Source organism: Neofelis nebulosa, chromosome 17 (genome assembly GCF_028018385.1).
Source record: "Neofelis nebulosa isolate mNeoNeb1 chromosome 17, mNeoNeb1.pri, whole genome shotgun sequence".
Taxonomy (NCBI): Eukaryota; Metazoa; Chordata; class Mammalia; order Carnivora; family Felidae; genus Neofelis; species Neofelis nebulosa.
Window position 1 is genome coordinate 16,128,302 of NC_080798.1, and position 16,488 is coordinate 16,144,789.

General features: G+C 46.2%; 1 protein-coding gene across 5 annotated transcripts in view; it reads right to left on the bottom strand.

Annotated features, from left to right (window-relative positions):
- Positions 1-16,488, bottom strand: part of SIPA1L3 (signal induced proliferation associated 1 like 3) — a 239,627-nt gene that overhangs the window by 173,143 nt on the left and 49,996 nt on the right. Inside the window, exon 2 of one of the 5 annotated variants that reach the window (XM_058707340.1) lies at positions 12,813-12,896. The exons of the other annotated variants lie outside the window; for them this stretch is intronic. The gene's annotated coding sequence lies outside the window, so the exon portion shown is untranslated. The remainder of the gene's footprint in view (positions 1-12,812; positions 12,897-16,488) is intronic. 5 annotated transcript variants of the gene reach the window in all.

Consider the following 16,488-nt stretch of genomic DNA (forward strand, 5'->3'; position numbering starts at 1 on the left):
AATGCCTAATGCGTTCACAGAGTGCATAAGGACAAGGACTCTAAAGACAGAGAGCTTAGGTTCAAATCCCAGCTTTGCCATTTACCAGCTGTGGGATCTCAAGGTAAGTTATCTCCCCTCCTTGTGCCTCAGTTTCCTCATCTGTTAAACGGGAATAACGATAGAACCAACATCATAAGGTTGTGGGAAATTTAAAACACTTAGAATCGGCCCTGGCACTCAGAGCTATATAAACGTTTGCTACTATTAGTGTGAGTGACCCAATAAAACATACTCCTACCCCTTAGGTGAGTAGAGATGTCCACTGGGCCTCTGAGACCCTGCGATCACCCACCAGCTACACATCAAGAAAAAGCAGACTCTCTCAAAAGACCTGCTGACCAGCCATGAGACAGCAGTAATTATAGTCCACTTGCAATTATTTGGCTTGTTTGGTTGTTTATATGTTTATACTTCGTCCATACCCCCAGATCAAACAGAAAGCTCCATGAAGGTGAGGCTAGTGTTCCAGACCCCCGGGACTTGGCAAGAGACGGAATTCAATAAACACTCCCTTCACGATCAGGGTCTTGTGTGAAGAGAACCCTCTGATTGTCTCAATTTGCTGCTTTCCCCTTTCATGCCATGCCCAAGGTGGTGCCTGCCACACCAGAGGCCCCCCAAAGAGACATCCAGTGACTGAATGAGGCCCTCAGATCTATTTAACAAGAGCACCTACCACCTGCCAGACCTGACAAACCAAAAAAAGATGCCTCTATCCCTGTCCCCAGGCATCTGGTGATCTAGTCCATCTGGTCACAGAGATCAAGATGTGGTATAAAATGACTCAGAAACACTCCAGGGTGGCTCAGCAGTGACAGAAACAGGAGCCGACACCACTCTAGAATTCTGCAGAGGACACACCAGAGAAGGTGCCTCCCGGACCCCGTCACACAGAACCCTAAGTAAACATATGAGCTCTATTCATGCACAGACACCAGGCCAAACAAGAGGCCAGGTGGGTGGCCCCCATGGTTGTCTTTCTAAGCAACATCAACAAACACAGCAGTGAACCCCAAATCCTCGTCTCTAAGGCTGGCTCAGTAAGGACCTAGCACCTTCACTGGGTGGGTGGAAACCCAAGGCCCAGCCTGGATGTGCTGCGCCAATGAGCGGTGATGTTAACAAGTTAAAGAATGCATCCCGAGTAGGAAGGCTTGGTGTGGATCCTGACTCCACCCAGAATGAAAGTAGCCACGACCTCTGCTGCATCTGTGGGCACAGCTAGGCTTGAGGGCTTTGGACCACTGGTTCTCATCTTCTCATCTGGGGGTGATTTGCCACCCCTACCCCAGAGAACATGTGCAGACACTTTCGATGGTCACGAGTGGGGGCAGGGCGCTGCTGCTACTCGCATCCCATGGTCAGTGGTCAGTCCCACAGTGCACAGGACAGCCCCCAGAACAAAGAATGATCCCACCCAAAAGGCCAACAGTGTTGAGGTTGAGAAACCCTGGATCTAGGCTCTCAAAGTGCAAAAAAAAATAGTGAATCATCAAGGGATTTGGTGAAAATGCAGACTGGATTCAGTGAGAGGGGTCCAGTGGGAGGAGCTGTGGTCCAAGGAGCAGGGGCATTTGGCAGCATTGGTATCCCCTGGGAGCTCCTTGGATACACAGGCCCTCGGTCCTTCCCCAGACCCGATGAGTCAGAATCTGCATTTTAGCAAGATTCCTAGGTGGTTCTCGGGTACATTCAGTGAATGCAAATGAGGGAGCTCTCAGAAAATCTCCATTCCTGGGTCTTTGGCCCTTTGGCCCTTTGGAGGGAGCAGCCACTGTGGAGGGTGGAGGTTCCACACAGCCCTCGATCTCTAGAGACAGATATCCCATCAACCCTCAGCTTCTTGGCATCAAATAACCTGTTCCACCCCCCCACCTCCCGCCCCACCACCCAGGGGCAGAGCTGCTTCTGGCACCAGAGACCTGGCTGTCTACCAGACACCAAGCTTCTGCGCAAGAATCTGGCCGATGCGGAGAAACAGGAGTCAAATCCAAGCATCGTAACTGTTCATGAACAACTAGAGGAAAGAGGACTTCATCTCACTGTGACGTAAAATCGCAAGGTGATGATAATTACAGACAGCACTTCCTGTGTGCACTTTTCTAAGCATGGGAACTACTGTCCCCATTCTACAGACGAGAAAGCAAAGGCAAGGCACAGGTAAATCATTTGCCCAAGGTCCCATGGGTGGGGAAGTGGGGAAGTCAGAGCTGAAACCCAAGTCTAGGAGTCTACCTGCTGCTCTATTGTACCAAGCCTTGGTATTTTAATACCTTCCTTACCTCTGGCACAAAGGAAAGAGCTCATTAATCCCCGCCTCTCCCCTCCCTGCCCCCCCCCCCCCCCAAGAAACAGGCTCCATTTGGCTGCGCTGTTCTCTGGCACTTTGCCAGGGCAGCTAGCTTTCGGTTGTCCTACTTTGGGGAAGAAGAAAGTAGGCTTCAGACACAGAGCATCAAAGCACAGCTGGGCTTGGGGCGCCTGGGTGGCTCAGTCAATTAAGTGTCCAACTCTTGATTTTGGCTCAGGTCATGATCTCATGGTTCATGAGTTCGAGCCCCACATAGGGCCCTGTGCTGACAGTGTAGAGCCTGCTTGGGATTCTCTCTCTCACTCTCTCAAAATAAATAAATTAAAAAAAAAAAAAAAAAGCACAGCTGAGCCACCACCTTTGGGATAAAAATGTAAACCACACTACTGTCTAAAAAATCAGAGAACCTAGGGGGTGCCTGGGTGGCTCAGTCGGTCGAGCGTCCAACTTTGGCTCAGGTCATGATCTCGTGGTTCGTGGGTTCGAGCCCCGTGTCAGGCTCTGTGCTGACAGCTCAGAGCCTGGAGCCTGCTTTGGATTCTGTGTCTCCCTCCCTCTCTGCCCCTCCCCCATTCACTCTCTCTCTCTCTCAAAAGTAAATAAAAACATTTAAAAAAATGTGTTTTAAATCAGGGAACCTAGCTCTGGGGTGAAGGGTCTTTTCCTCATGGACTGGAGTCTCTGAGTAAGGGTCTTCAGAAAGTTGGAGCAAGGCAGGTGCCAGGCCTCTGGTCCCCTCACACCTCTTCCCAGATGCCAAAATCAGCCTCCCACAGCCCTTTCCTCCAAACACTCTCATGGATGGGAGAAAGTGGAGGCTTCAGGGAGCAAACTCAGGGCCTACAAACTTCTCCCATCACATTCTCAATCTTGTTCATCCAACTCAAGCCATGCCAGCCTCTTCTCTGTTCCTCCAACTTGCCAAACTCGTTCCTACCTCAGGGCCTTTGTACCTGCTGTCCTTTCTGCCAGGAACCCTCTTTTCTCAACTTTTTGCATGGCTGGCCCCTTTTCATCCTTCAAATCTCCTATCAAATGTCACTTCCTTAGACAGGTGCTTCCTAACCCCACTAAGGTACCCCTCTCACTAATTGCTCATATCACACAGTATCCTCTTTTAGTTGAGTGTCTGACACAGAGCAGAAGCCCTCTAAATATTGCTGAATGAATACATGAATCTTTATTTCTAGTCAGTTTAAGGAAATGATGACTCTCTTTGGAAGGGTTCACCAGAACAACAGGCTCTAGTTTGCTAGAGTTGTAAACTCTATTTGTGGAGTATGGGACCAGCCATATTCCACAGCAACGAAAGAACAATAAAAACAACAAAAACAATTACAATAATATTAATGCAGCTTTAATGCACACTTACTATGTGCCAGGAACTGTACAAGGTGCTTCACTAGTTCAAGGCTCACTAATAAGCCTGTGATGAACTTGTTCTTTATTTTACGGAGACAGATACCAAGGCTTGAGAAAGTGATGTCACTTGCCCAAGGTCACAATTTAGTAAAGGAGCAAATGCATTGCAGGGCCCTTAACCATTGCCCAGGCCACCCCTGCACAGGGCTTATGGCAGTGCTCCCTGAGACTGGAAAAACAGGGCATCTGAGAAAGTGACTCATTATTCTCAGGAGACTCAGCCCAGCTGTATCTTTCTCCCAGCTTCTCCCACAAAGCACACATAGTTGCTCACAACTCCACAAATTCCACCTCTATAACCAGATCTGTACTAAGCAAATTTGTTGATCAGAGTTGGGTATAAAATTTTATATTTTATATATAAAATACAAGATCATTGCTGGACAGCTGTTTTTGGCTGAAGTCACTGGTTGAACTGGATTGAGCTTCACCTTCCCCTGGAATCGAGCTTGCTGTTACTCCACATACTTGAAGCTAAAACTCAATCACTCTTCTTGTTCAAAACTACCACACAAGGCCCACTAGCAATAGATAACTCTTACACATGTGCCTGTGAGACAGACACTTGACAATTCCAACTCTTTTAACCCTCACAGCCACCTCAGGGGTAGGTCCTATTATTATCCCCACTTCACAGATGAGAACACCGAAGTCCCGAAAAGGGCACTGCCCTGCAAGTAAGCTGCAGATTTGAACCTCAGCCCATGGCTCGAGTCTGCTTTCAGTCACTGCCCTCCACCTCTCTAAGTGCCTCTCTAACCCTGATTTGACATCTGCCCAGAAGATACTCCATGTAAGTTCTGTTTAGCTGTTCACTGTACCACGTGCATCATTTACTTATTCATTCAGAAATGTTTTTAAAACCTATCGCATGGTCAGAATTGGGCTAAGGGATGTGGATGCAAGGTCCCCACCTTCCAAACATTTGGCTTAGGTGAACTAATGAATGAAAAAAAAAGTCTATGACATCTTAGTTAATTTTTTAAAAAATGTTTAATGTTTATTTATTTTTGAGAGAGTGAGTGCATGCACATGAGTGGGGGAGGGGCAGAGAGAGAGGGAGACAGAGAATTCGAAGCAGGCTCCGCACTGTCAGCACAAACCCTGACACAGGGCTCAATCCCATGAACCATGAATCATGACGTGAGCTGAAGCTGAATGCTCAACTGAACCACCCATGTGCCCCAGTAACATTGTAGTTGATTTGAAAAGTTCAAAGCTTTGCCACTAACATCAGGAACAAGGCAAGGATGCCCCTTCTCACCACTACTTTTCAACATCATGCTGGAAGTCCTAGCTAATGCAATAAGACAAGACAAGACAAGACAAGACAAGACAAGACAAGACAAGAAAAGAAAAGGTATACAGATTGGAAAGGAAGAAACAGAACTGTCTTTGTTCACAGATGACATGATCATAAGTGTAGAAAATCCTAAAGAATCAAATAAAAACCAAAAGAAAACACAAAGCTCCTGGAATAGTTGATTATAGCGAGGCTGTAGGATACAAGGTCAATATAAAAACTCAATTGCGGGGCGCCTGGGTGGCGCAGTCGGTTAAGCGTCCGACTTCAGCCAGGTCACGATCTCGCGGTCTGTGAGTTCGAGCCCCGCGTCAGGCTCTGGGCTGATGGCTCGGAGCCTGGAGCCTGTTTCCGATTCTGTGTCTCCCTCTCTCTCTGCCCCTCCCCCGTTCATGCTCTGTCTCTCTCTGTCCCAAAAGTAAATTAAAAAAAAAGTTGAAAAAAAAAAAAAAAACTCAATTGCTTTCCTATATGCCAGCAATGAAAAAGTGGAATTTGAAGTTAAAAACTCAATACCTTGGTACACTGGCATCCCTCAAAATGAAATACTTAGGTATAAATCTAACAAAATATGTACAAGAGGAAAACTATAAAATTCTGATGGAAGATATCAAAGAACTAAATAAATGGAGAGATATTCTATGTTCATAAATAGGAAGATTCAGTGTTGTCAAGGTATCTGTTCTTTCCAGCCAGGTGTGGTGGGCGCATGCCTGTAGTACTAGCTACTCGGGAGGCTGAGGCATGAGGATGCCCACTGGGTGTTAGCACTAAGTTCAGCATCAGTACAGTGACCTCCCAGGAGCAGGGGAGCATTAGATTGCCTAAGGAGGGGTGAATCAACCCAGGTTGGAAATGGAGCAGGGTCAAAATTCCTGTGCTAGTCAGTAGTGGGATCATGCCTGTGAACAGCCAGTGCCTTCAGCCTGGGTACCACAGTGAAACCTCATCTCAAAAAAAAAAAAAAAAAAAAAAAAGAGATATCAGTTCTTTCCCAATTAATCTGTAGATTCAATGTAATCCCAGTGATTCTGAATATTGACAAAATGATTCTAAAGTTTACATGGAGAGCAAAAGCCCTAGAATAGCCAAAACAATAGTGAAGAAGAAGAGCAAAGTCAGAGGACTGATAATACCCAATTACAAATCTACAGTAGTTAAGGGGCGCCTGGGTGGCTCTGTCAGTTAAGCATCCAACTTTGGCTCAGGTCATGATCTCATGGTTTGTGAGTTCGAGCCGTGAGTCGGGCTGTGTGCTGTCAGTTCAGAGCCTGGAACTTGCTTTGGATTCTGTGTCTCCCTCTCTCTCTGCCCCAACCCCACTCATGCTCTCTCAAAAAATAAATATTAAAAGAAAAATTAAACAACAACAAAAACCAAAGCTACAGTAGTTAACACGGTGTAGTATTGGTAAAAGAACAGACAAATAGATTAATGGAACTGAATAGACCCACATAAGTACAGTCAACTGATCTTTGACAAAGGAGCAAAGATGACACAACAGAGCAAAGATAATCTTTTAGACAAATGGTGCTGGAACTGAACATTCACACGCAGAAAAACGAATCTAGACACAGACCTTACATCTTTTGCAAAAGTTAATGCAAAAGGGACCGTTCACAGACTTAAATGTAAAACAAAAAATCCTAAAACTCCTAGAAGATAACACAGGGGAAAACCTAGATGACCTTGGGTATAGTGATCATTTTTTAGATACAACACCAAAGGCATAATCCATGAAAAAAAGAGTTGAGAAACTGGGCTTCACTAAAATTCAAAACTTCTGCTCTGTTAAAGACAATGTCAAGAGAATGAGAAGACAAGCCACAGATTATGAGAAAATATTTGCAAAAGATTTAAAAAATGGGCCAAATATCTTTTTTTAATTTATTTTTTTATGGTTATTTATTTTTGATAGAGAGAGACACAGCACAAGTCGGGGAGGGGCAGAGAGAGAGGGACACAGAATCCAAAGCAGGCTCCATGCTCCAAGCTGTCAGCAAAGAGCCTGACGTGGGGCTCGAACTCACAAACCATGAGACCATGACCTGAACCAAAGTCGGACGCTTAACTGACTGAGCCACCCAGGCGCCCCTAATGGGCCAAATATCTTAACAGACATTTCACCAAAGAAGATACACAGATGACAAACAAGCATATGAAAAGATGCTCCACATTATAATCAACAGGGAAATGCAAATTAAAACAAGAGGGGCACCTGCTTAGCTCAGTCAGTAGAGTATGTGACTCTCAGGGTCATGAGTTCAAGTCCCATGATGAGCATAGAGCTTACTTAGAAACAACAGCGAGATACCACCACACACCTAGTAGAATGGCCAAATCCAGAACACTGACACCAAATGCTTGTGAGGATGTGGGAAAACAGGAACTCCCATTCACTGCTAATGGTAATGCAAAATGGTACAGCCACTTTGGAAGACAATTTGGTGGTTTCTTATAAAAGTAAACATACTCTTACCATTCGATCTAGCAATCATGCTCCTTGGTATTTACCCAAAGGAGTTAGAAATTTCTGTTCATGTAAAAACCTGCACAGAGATGTGTATAGCAACTTTATTCATAATTTCCAAAAGCTGGAAGTAACCAAGACGTCCTTCAGTAGATGAACGGATAAACTCTGGTACATCCAAACAGTGGAATATTACTCACGCCGTAAAAAGACATAGAGAAACCTTAAGTGTATTTACTAAGTGAAAGAAGCCAATCTGGAAAGGCTACATACTGTATTATTCCAATCATACAACATCCTGGGAAAGGCAAAACAATGGAGGCAGCAAAGAGACTGATGATTGCCAGGGGTTAGGAGGAGGAAAGGATGAACTGGTGGAGCACACAGGATTTTTAGGGCAGTGAAACTACTCTGTATGGTACTACAATGGTGGGTATGTGTCATTATACATTTGTCCAAACTCACAGAATGTACCCCAAGAGTCTGTAAACTATGAACTCTGGGTGATGACGCCATGTCTGTGTAGGTTCATCAATTGTAATAATGTACCACTTTGGTGGATGATGTTGATAACAGGGGAGGTCCATGCATGGGTGGGGTAAGTATGCACCCCCATACCGTGCATGGGTAGGGGGTATCCTCCATTGTGCTATGAATCTGAAAGTGCTCTGAAAAGCAAACACTATTTAAAAAAAAATCAGGCTAGGGGCACCTGGGTGGCTCAGTTGGGTAAGGATCCGACTTCGGCTCAGGTCATGATCTCATGTTTCAGGAGTTCTAGTCCCACATTGGGCTCTCTCTTGTCAGCAGAGAACCAGCTTCAGATCCTCTGTCCCCTCTCTCTCTGCCCCTCCCTGGCTCATTCATATTCTCTCTCTCTCTCTCTCCCCCTCTTTCTCTCAAAATAAATAAGTAAATAAATACTAAAAAAAAAAAAAATTAGGCTAACAAAATAAGCCATCAATAAAAAGGTTCATGTTATTCTGAAATACCAGATATTCAATTTAAAAAAATGAACATTATGAAAAGTAAGGGTTTTATTTTGATTTTTTAAAGTTTATTTATTTTGAGAGAGAGAACAAGAGCTCAAGCTGCAGAGGGGCAGAGAAGGTGAGAATTCCAAGCAGGCTCCACACTGTCAGTACAGCACCTGACACGGGGCTCAATCCCACAAATTGTAAGATTACTACCTGAACTGAAACCAAGAGTCAGACACCCAAACAACTGAGCCACCCAGGAACCCCGTTTTTTGTTTTTTTGGTTTTTTTTAATCAAGACTTGCTTTTTCACATGTCTGTAATGGGCCTAATGCAGACCCATCTCTTGGGGCTGCTGAGAGGGTTAACTGAGTTAACCAAGCACCTGCAATGCCTGGCACATGGTCGGTGCACAGTGTTACTTATTGTTATCTCCAGCACCCTGGACAGTGCCCTGACACACAGTAGGCACTCCCTGGCCCAAGGGGGCCCAGCCATCTGCAAAAAGAGGCCCAGCCCAAGGGAGGTGATGACCTGGAAGGCCTCTAGGAGCCAATGGGATGGTCCTCTAGGCAAACAGGCAAGTAGGTAAACAGACCTGCACGGAAAAAAAAAAAAAAAAACCGGTTCTGCAGCCTTTCTCCAGCTGCTCTAGGCACTCTTCCCCACCGCCTGCCTCTCGACTTTGATCTAGGAGGTATAATTGTTGCCCTGATTAGACGGATACAACTCAAGGGGCTTTAGAACTGTGTCCCTCACAAACTTTCCTCCAGCACTTCAGGCTGGAGGCCATGAGTTCTGCCACAATCCATAGGTTACTTTCTGCAAATCAACCCCAACAATGTGGACGTGGACGTGTGTCATATGCTGGGAGGAGAGCCCCTCCTGATGGTTAGACTTGCAAATACTTACGGAGCACCCCTGTGATAACGCATTTCTATTCTACTGGGAGAGACAATTAGGAAAACTCTAGATTTCCCAGCCGTCCTTGCAGTTAAGGGCAGTCACGTGGTTTTATATGGCCCATGACATATAAAGAGAAGTCTAGTGGAATTACCATTCTTGACAACCCTTTGCTCCAGGTATTTGTAGAAGGGTGTTTTTTGGAAGTGGTGAGGTGCTAATGGTAACAAAGGGCACTGTTTCCCTGAAATGATGGTGGCACTGCTATCACTGACATTAAGTTCCCCAGAGTCTCATGTAGAGACTCTGACGGAAAGCAGAGTGTGTGCAGTAACAATAATAATAATAATAGCTGGCATCCACTGAGGTCACTACTTGCATGCACTATTTTAAGTGCAATACAAATGTTAACTCCTTTCCTCCTCAGCAAAGAACCAAGACGCAGGGGTTACGTTACTTGCCCAACGTAGACAGCAACTGGCAGAGAGGGGTTATCAGTATCCAGGTGATCAGGCTCCCAAATCAAAAGTCTTCATTGTGAGCTATGTTAAGTGTGAGCCCAAGTCAAGCCTATAAAAATAAATGAAGCCCTCATTACCACATATTGAGCATTTACTATGTAGCAACCTCGGAACTGAGCACGGTGTGTGTGTCACCCTCCAAAAACCCCTGTGGTTGGCATCGTGACTGTGTCTACTGAAAAGATGAGAGGTGATGGACTTGTCCTGTGTCACATGATTGGTAAGGACCCTTGAGGCCAGAGGCACAGGCCTGCAAACCACTAGATGCTAGATCACAACTCCTAGGAAGAGCTTACAAGAGAAATTTTCTTTCATTATCAACCACAGTCAATAACCTGATCTCAAGGACATTCTTGGCCTCTCCTTTGCCACACGTGATAAAGGCCACATGCACTTGGCCACAGAGAAAAGCAGGGCATGTAAGGAAACAGAGCAGAACCTCACACCCAGGTGCTCCTAGAATCAAGGCCACAGTTCCTCCCTCGACCTTCAGGCCCTGGCAGACAGAACAGGGCCCTCCTCCTTTGCTTTAGCTCACAGGCCCTCCCTCTACCTGGAGGAAGCCACACTCCCCAGGACCTCCACACATGCTGTTCATGCTGTTTTCTCAATACATGCTCTTCCTCAAAACACACCTTTCTCTCTCCCCTAATTAACCCCTAGTGTTCAACCACTGGACTGGATAAACAGAGATTTAAAAAAAGAAACAAAAAACTGCAAAGTGTAGGATAGGGTGTTAGCTACATTTTGTATAAGGAAAAGGGGTATAAAAATAGATTATCAGTATTTGCATTAAAACACTTTAGAAGGATATGCAAAAGCTAATACAAATGATTGCTTAAGGGGTGGAGGAACAAGGCAAGCAGGAAAAGGAGTAGCAGAGAAAGACCTGTCACTGTGTGTCCACACACACATACACACACACAGGTGGACTTTTCAAGCATATAAATGCATGGCCTAATTTTTAAAAAGGGTCACAAGTAAAAACAAAGCAGGAGTAATGGACAGAGAGGGTCAGAGAAGGCACCGGAATGCATCCTTGGGTGGGACTGCCTGAGAATGTCTGACTCCCCCACGTGCCTGTGGATTCCTGAGTGCAGGCCCAGACCTGCTGTGGCTGCCAGCCGGGAGCCTGCCACGCAGCTGGTGCCCAAGAAATGCTTAGGGTGAGCGTGAGTGGATGCACCAACCAACCCACCTCCTGCCGCACACCTGGGCTTGGCCCACAATTTGCAGCCCGGCTGTCTCCATGAAACAAATGGGTGAGGGGGAAGGGAACACAGTCACCTTGCAAGGAAAGTGCTCTACGACACACTATTGAAGGAAAGCATGTGGTGCAAGGATCAGTAAACCCTTTCCGAAGAGCCCCCAGAGAGTAAATACTTTAAGTCTGGGGGCCATGTGGTCTCTGTCGCAACTGCTCACCTCTTCAGTTGGTGTGGACGCAGCCACACACCATACATAACCAAAGGAGCTTGGCTGTGTTTCAGTAAAACTTTATTCATGGATGCGGAAGCCCAAAGGCCGTGTGATTTCACATGTCATGAAATGTTCTTTTGATTTTTTTTCAACCGTTAAAAATGTAAAAGTGTAAAAGCCTGGGTCCTACAGAAACAGGCAGTGGAGCCAAATATGGCCCGTGGACTGTGGTCTGCTGCCCTCGGTGTTGATGAGAGTCTGGCCAGCATTTATACAGTAGTCGTACATACACAGAGACTTTCTGAAAGGAGACAGGCCACAGTGGCTGCTTCTGCTTCTGTGACTGCTTCAGGGGAAGGAAGAAAGTTGATTTTATTTTTCACTGAGGTACCGTGTGCAAATTAATGAAATACTGTTTTAAACTCAGTACTACGGAGAGAAAGGAGACTGTATGGCGTGAAGAGCCTAAGCTCTGGAGTGAGAGACCGTGGCCAGAATACCAACTCTCTTCCTCACTGGCTGGGAACCCAAAAGGTATTTTTCCTCCCTGAGTCTCAGCGCCATGGGGATCATGTTAATACTGCCCTCATGGGATGTAATGAGGATTCCATGGGTTAATCCCTTTGAACAGTGTCAGGCACCTGGAAAGTGCTAGCTATTATTATCTTTCTTATTAAGAGTCTTTTTTGTGGAGAAAAGCCATTCTCCGAAGGGAAGCCTGAAACGTAACCGCGGCTATGAAACTCCCCTTGAGAGCCCGCCCAGGCCCACAGTGAGTCATCCAACTGTTCACATAATAGATGTCTTGTGACGTGAGGAAGTTCATTTGTATTAGCAACCGCATTCCACAGAGATGCATCCTGGAGCCACGTCTACACATCCTGTTCCACAGAAAAGGCAGCCAGCTCCCCAATTCTGGGTCTGTCCCCAACCATCACACTGGGTGGGCTGCAGGGCTACGCACCTAGGAGATCATTCAGTGGCCATTTATTAAACATCTACTGTGTGCAAGAACATGCAGGCACATGCCCCTCTGCGCTTTACCTGGAAGCTGCAGGTGCAACCATGAGCTTCTTTTAAAATCAGTGGTGGCTATAGAGAGTAGATGCTTTGGTTGTGTGCTCCCATAAACTTCTTGCATTTTCCTGTGTGTCTGTTCATTCAAGAATTATTTACTGGGGGTGGGGGGGTGCCTGCGTGGCTGAGTCAGTTGAGCATCCGACTTCGGCTCAGGTCATGATCTTGCGGTCCATGGGTTCGAGCCCCGTGTCAGGCTCTGTGCTGACAGCTTGGAGCCTGGAGCTTGTTTCAGATTCTGTGTCTCCCTCTCTCTCTGCCCCTCACCTGCTGGTCCTCTCTCTCTCTCGCTCGCTCTCTCAATAAATAAATAAATAAACAAACAAACAAACTTAAAACAAAACAAAAAAAAGAACTATTTACTGACCTCCTAAGGGCCAAGTGTTGTTCTAGGCACTTGGTCTTAACCAGGATCCTCATTCTCCAGCTCTTTCCCTCTGAACTTTGAGACCTGTCAGGAAGATACCTGTGTTACGACTGTCTCCTCTGTGTCCTCTGTGCTCAGCACAGGCCATGGCACAAAACAGGCAAATAACCAGGGGCCTGGGGGTAGGGCAGTGGGCGGCCAGCATGGCGAATCACAGGCCCCGCCCAGCCACATGATCCAAGCTGGGCCAATCAGCTGCTCTTCCTCAGGAATGTGAATTCCAAGCTGCTGACAAAAATAACACTAATGCTACTAATAACGTACTCATGACACAAATAACAAAATAATGATAATAATAACAGGAATAAAATAAAAATAGTGGCTTTTATCTAGCCACATACTCCGTACTCAGCACTGTTTTAAAAGTCCCAAGTGTCACCTTACAGGGTCCTCGCAGGAACTCTATGTTTATCCCTTTCAGCTGACAAACCGAGGCACAGAAAGACTGGGAAACTTGTGAAGCAGCAGTGAGGATGGGATTCACGCCAGCTACAGTCTTCACTGCCACCTCACCGCCTCCTCCTCTGCCAGGACAGCCCTGAAGACGTGGCCCCGAATACCCGCCTCAAGATGCCCCAGGGCTGCCTGACCCCAGTCTTACTTCTAGTGCACGTGTCCAGGCTGGTTTCTATTGCTTACAACCCAAGAACCCTGACTGATAAACCAGGACTATTTACTTGGCTTCACACCTGCCAGTGAGCTGGCACTGCTTCCCAGTGCCACAGGGTGGGGGTAGCTTGTGAACATTGTAGGAGGTGGAACTGGTGGTCGGGGCATTCACGGGCAGCCTGCACCTACACACACAGCCATATTTCCATGTAGGGAAGGAAATCCAACAGGAGCAGGAGGGAGAGCAAAAGAGCTACGTTAGTGGATGCCGTCCCCAGAGGACCACTGCCGGCACTTTGGGTGGAACAATCCCGCGTTACGACATCAGTCTTCTGCATCGCAGGAAATTTAACATTCTTGGCCCCCATGTTACCGTGAGACCAAACGGCTCCACACATTTCTGAATGCCTCCCGGGGGGTGCTATCCAGTGGTTGCGCCTCACACCCCCACACCATGTCTGGTAGCCCACCTGTCAAGCACCTTCCTAACTTGGATTCTGGTTTTCTATTAGCTGTTTTTAAGTCCCACAACATAAAAGGTTTAATCACTTAATACCCACAGAGCCCCTGCTGCATGCCTGGAGCAGCTCTAGAGGTCTTGTCTACAATATTCAATTGCTCCTCACAGGAACCAGTGCAGTGGACACCATGACCAAAGTCGCCGCTCCCATCTTAAAGATGAGGAAACCGACTTGCTGGGGGGGTGGGGGAGGGGGGAGGGGGTGGGCGGAGCCTTGATGGCAGGCATTCTCCTCAGAGTCCAGTGGGAGTTGGCAGGTTACGACCAGTACTTAGGCCTTTCAACTTCACCCTGGAGGTGGTCTGCTTCCCCTCTGCCCAGATGCTGCCCTCTCGGCCTCAGGGCTCTGCACAGACACACACCTTCTCACGAAGCCCCCTCGCCACCTTCCTCGACCCCTGGGTCTGGCCCTTTGCTCCACACGTTAATATGCCCTCCAAGTTCCCTATATTTCCACTTTATGGTATTTATCACGGTGGCAGTCAATGTTTGTGAAGTTATTTGTTTAGTGTCTAAATCCTCTGCCTCCCTTCCAGATCGTCAATTTCATGAGGGCAAGGACTTGCTTAATGATGTACCTGTGTGTCCCCGGCACCTGGTTGGTGCGCGCCGTAAATATGTGCTTAGTAACAAATCAACTGCTTTTTTTAAAAATTCATGTTTAAAACTAGGACAGCAAAACACTGGCTCTTAAAACCTGAAACCAGGCTGAGGGCTGGCCTAGAACTGATAGAGAAAGAGATCAGTAGTCACTTGAGCTTTTACATGGTGGCGCTAAGGAGGGGGGAGATGTACCACTGCGATGGCACAATTATGGAAACTCAAAAGTCATCGTTAAAAATAAATACTGGGGAAACAAAGGCATGAAAGTAAACACACATTCTTCTGTCCAGAATTTCAAGCCTCTACTCCTGCACTTTACCTTCCCCCCCCCTCTCCTTCCTCCTAAGGTAAATTAAAAGCACAGGCCACAAGTGGACCCTGTGGGGACAAATCCTACCTCTACCACAAATAAACAAACATGATCTTGAGCGGGTCAATTAATCCCTGTGCATCAGGAAAATGGTGACACAGCAGGGTCCAGCTCTCAAGGTTGCTGTAAAATGAATTCATCCATGCACCCTGCCAGGTATACAGTAAGTGATCAATAAAGACCAGTTGTTACCATTATTATCATCAGTATCACTGGTCTTCAACCCCTACAACCAAGACCATGGGGAGGTCACTTTGCCAATGGGCCATACGTGTCCTGCAATATCCTACCTCTGTACCCCCAAGCTGCCCACTCTCTTTGTTGCTAACTTTCTTGGATTCTGAGCTGATAAATCAGTCCCCATCTGCCTTGGGTGATCTAAGATGAGTTCTGACACTTAGAATCAAGCATTCCAATACAATACCAACATTTGGTCATTTGAGAAGCCAACCACACATCAATGGCACAGCAAAAAGGTACAAAGAGGTTGCATCAAATGTTTACCTCACACATATTCAATGATGCACCTGACCCCCTCAATCCTCTCACCCCCTAAAAAAGGACAAATAATTTAAATAGCACAGATGTCCACTATTCCACTTCATGAGCATTTGTTCTGGTGTGAATGTGAGATGAGAGTCAAGCATATGTTATTCCCTCAGGCAAGCTCAGTTCATCATGGAGCAGCCTGCCCCTCTGAGTAGCATCTAGTGTTTCAAAAAGCACATTTTTCATACAACGTGGCCTCTAAAGGCAAACTCCTTTGGCAGGTGCTTCTCAGAAGAAAGAACAGACCTCAGAAAGAAACTGGCTGCATGCGGTATAGTGTAATATTGACTTCTCCCAATACCCATTCTCCCTTTCCCTTTAATAACTGAACTCCTACATTTAGCCAGGCACATGGCTGATGTGAATGAAGACTATAGTTCCCAGCCTCCCTTGCAGCAATTTGGTCACCTGACCAAATTCAGACCAATGAGATGGGAGTGGAAGAGGTGTGTATGACTTCTGGTCACCCCTCTGAAGCGTGGTAGAATTCAGGAACTGAACTCCAGTAATTTAGAGGGGTAGATGGAGATGACCTCTTTACTTTCACTTTTGAGAAGTAGATGTCAGAAAGTCCCTGGCACACCAACATTAAGAACCTCTGCCTTGTTCTTCAAAAAGTTAAAACATAGTTACCACATGGCCCATCAATTCCACTTTTAGGTATACATCTAAGAAAACTGAAGAATACGTTCACATAAAAATTTATACATAAATGAAAGTTCACACTTCATTCAGAAGAGCCAAAAAGCGGAAATAATCCAAAGGTCCATCAGCTGATGAATGGAGAAGCAAAATGTGGTACACCCCTACAAAGGAATGCTCAGCCATAGAAAGAAATGAAGTACTGGCCATCATTGTGCTGAGTGAAAGAAGCCAGACACAAAAGGCCCGATATTGCATTATTCAGTTTACATGAAAGGTCCAGAACAGGCAAATCCATGGAGACAGAAAGTAGATTAGTGGTT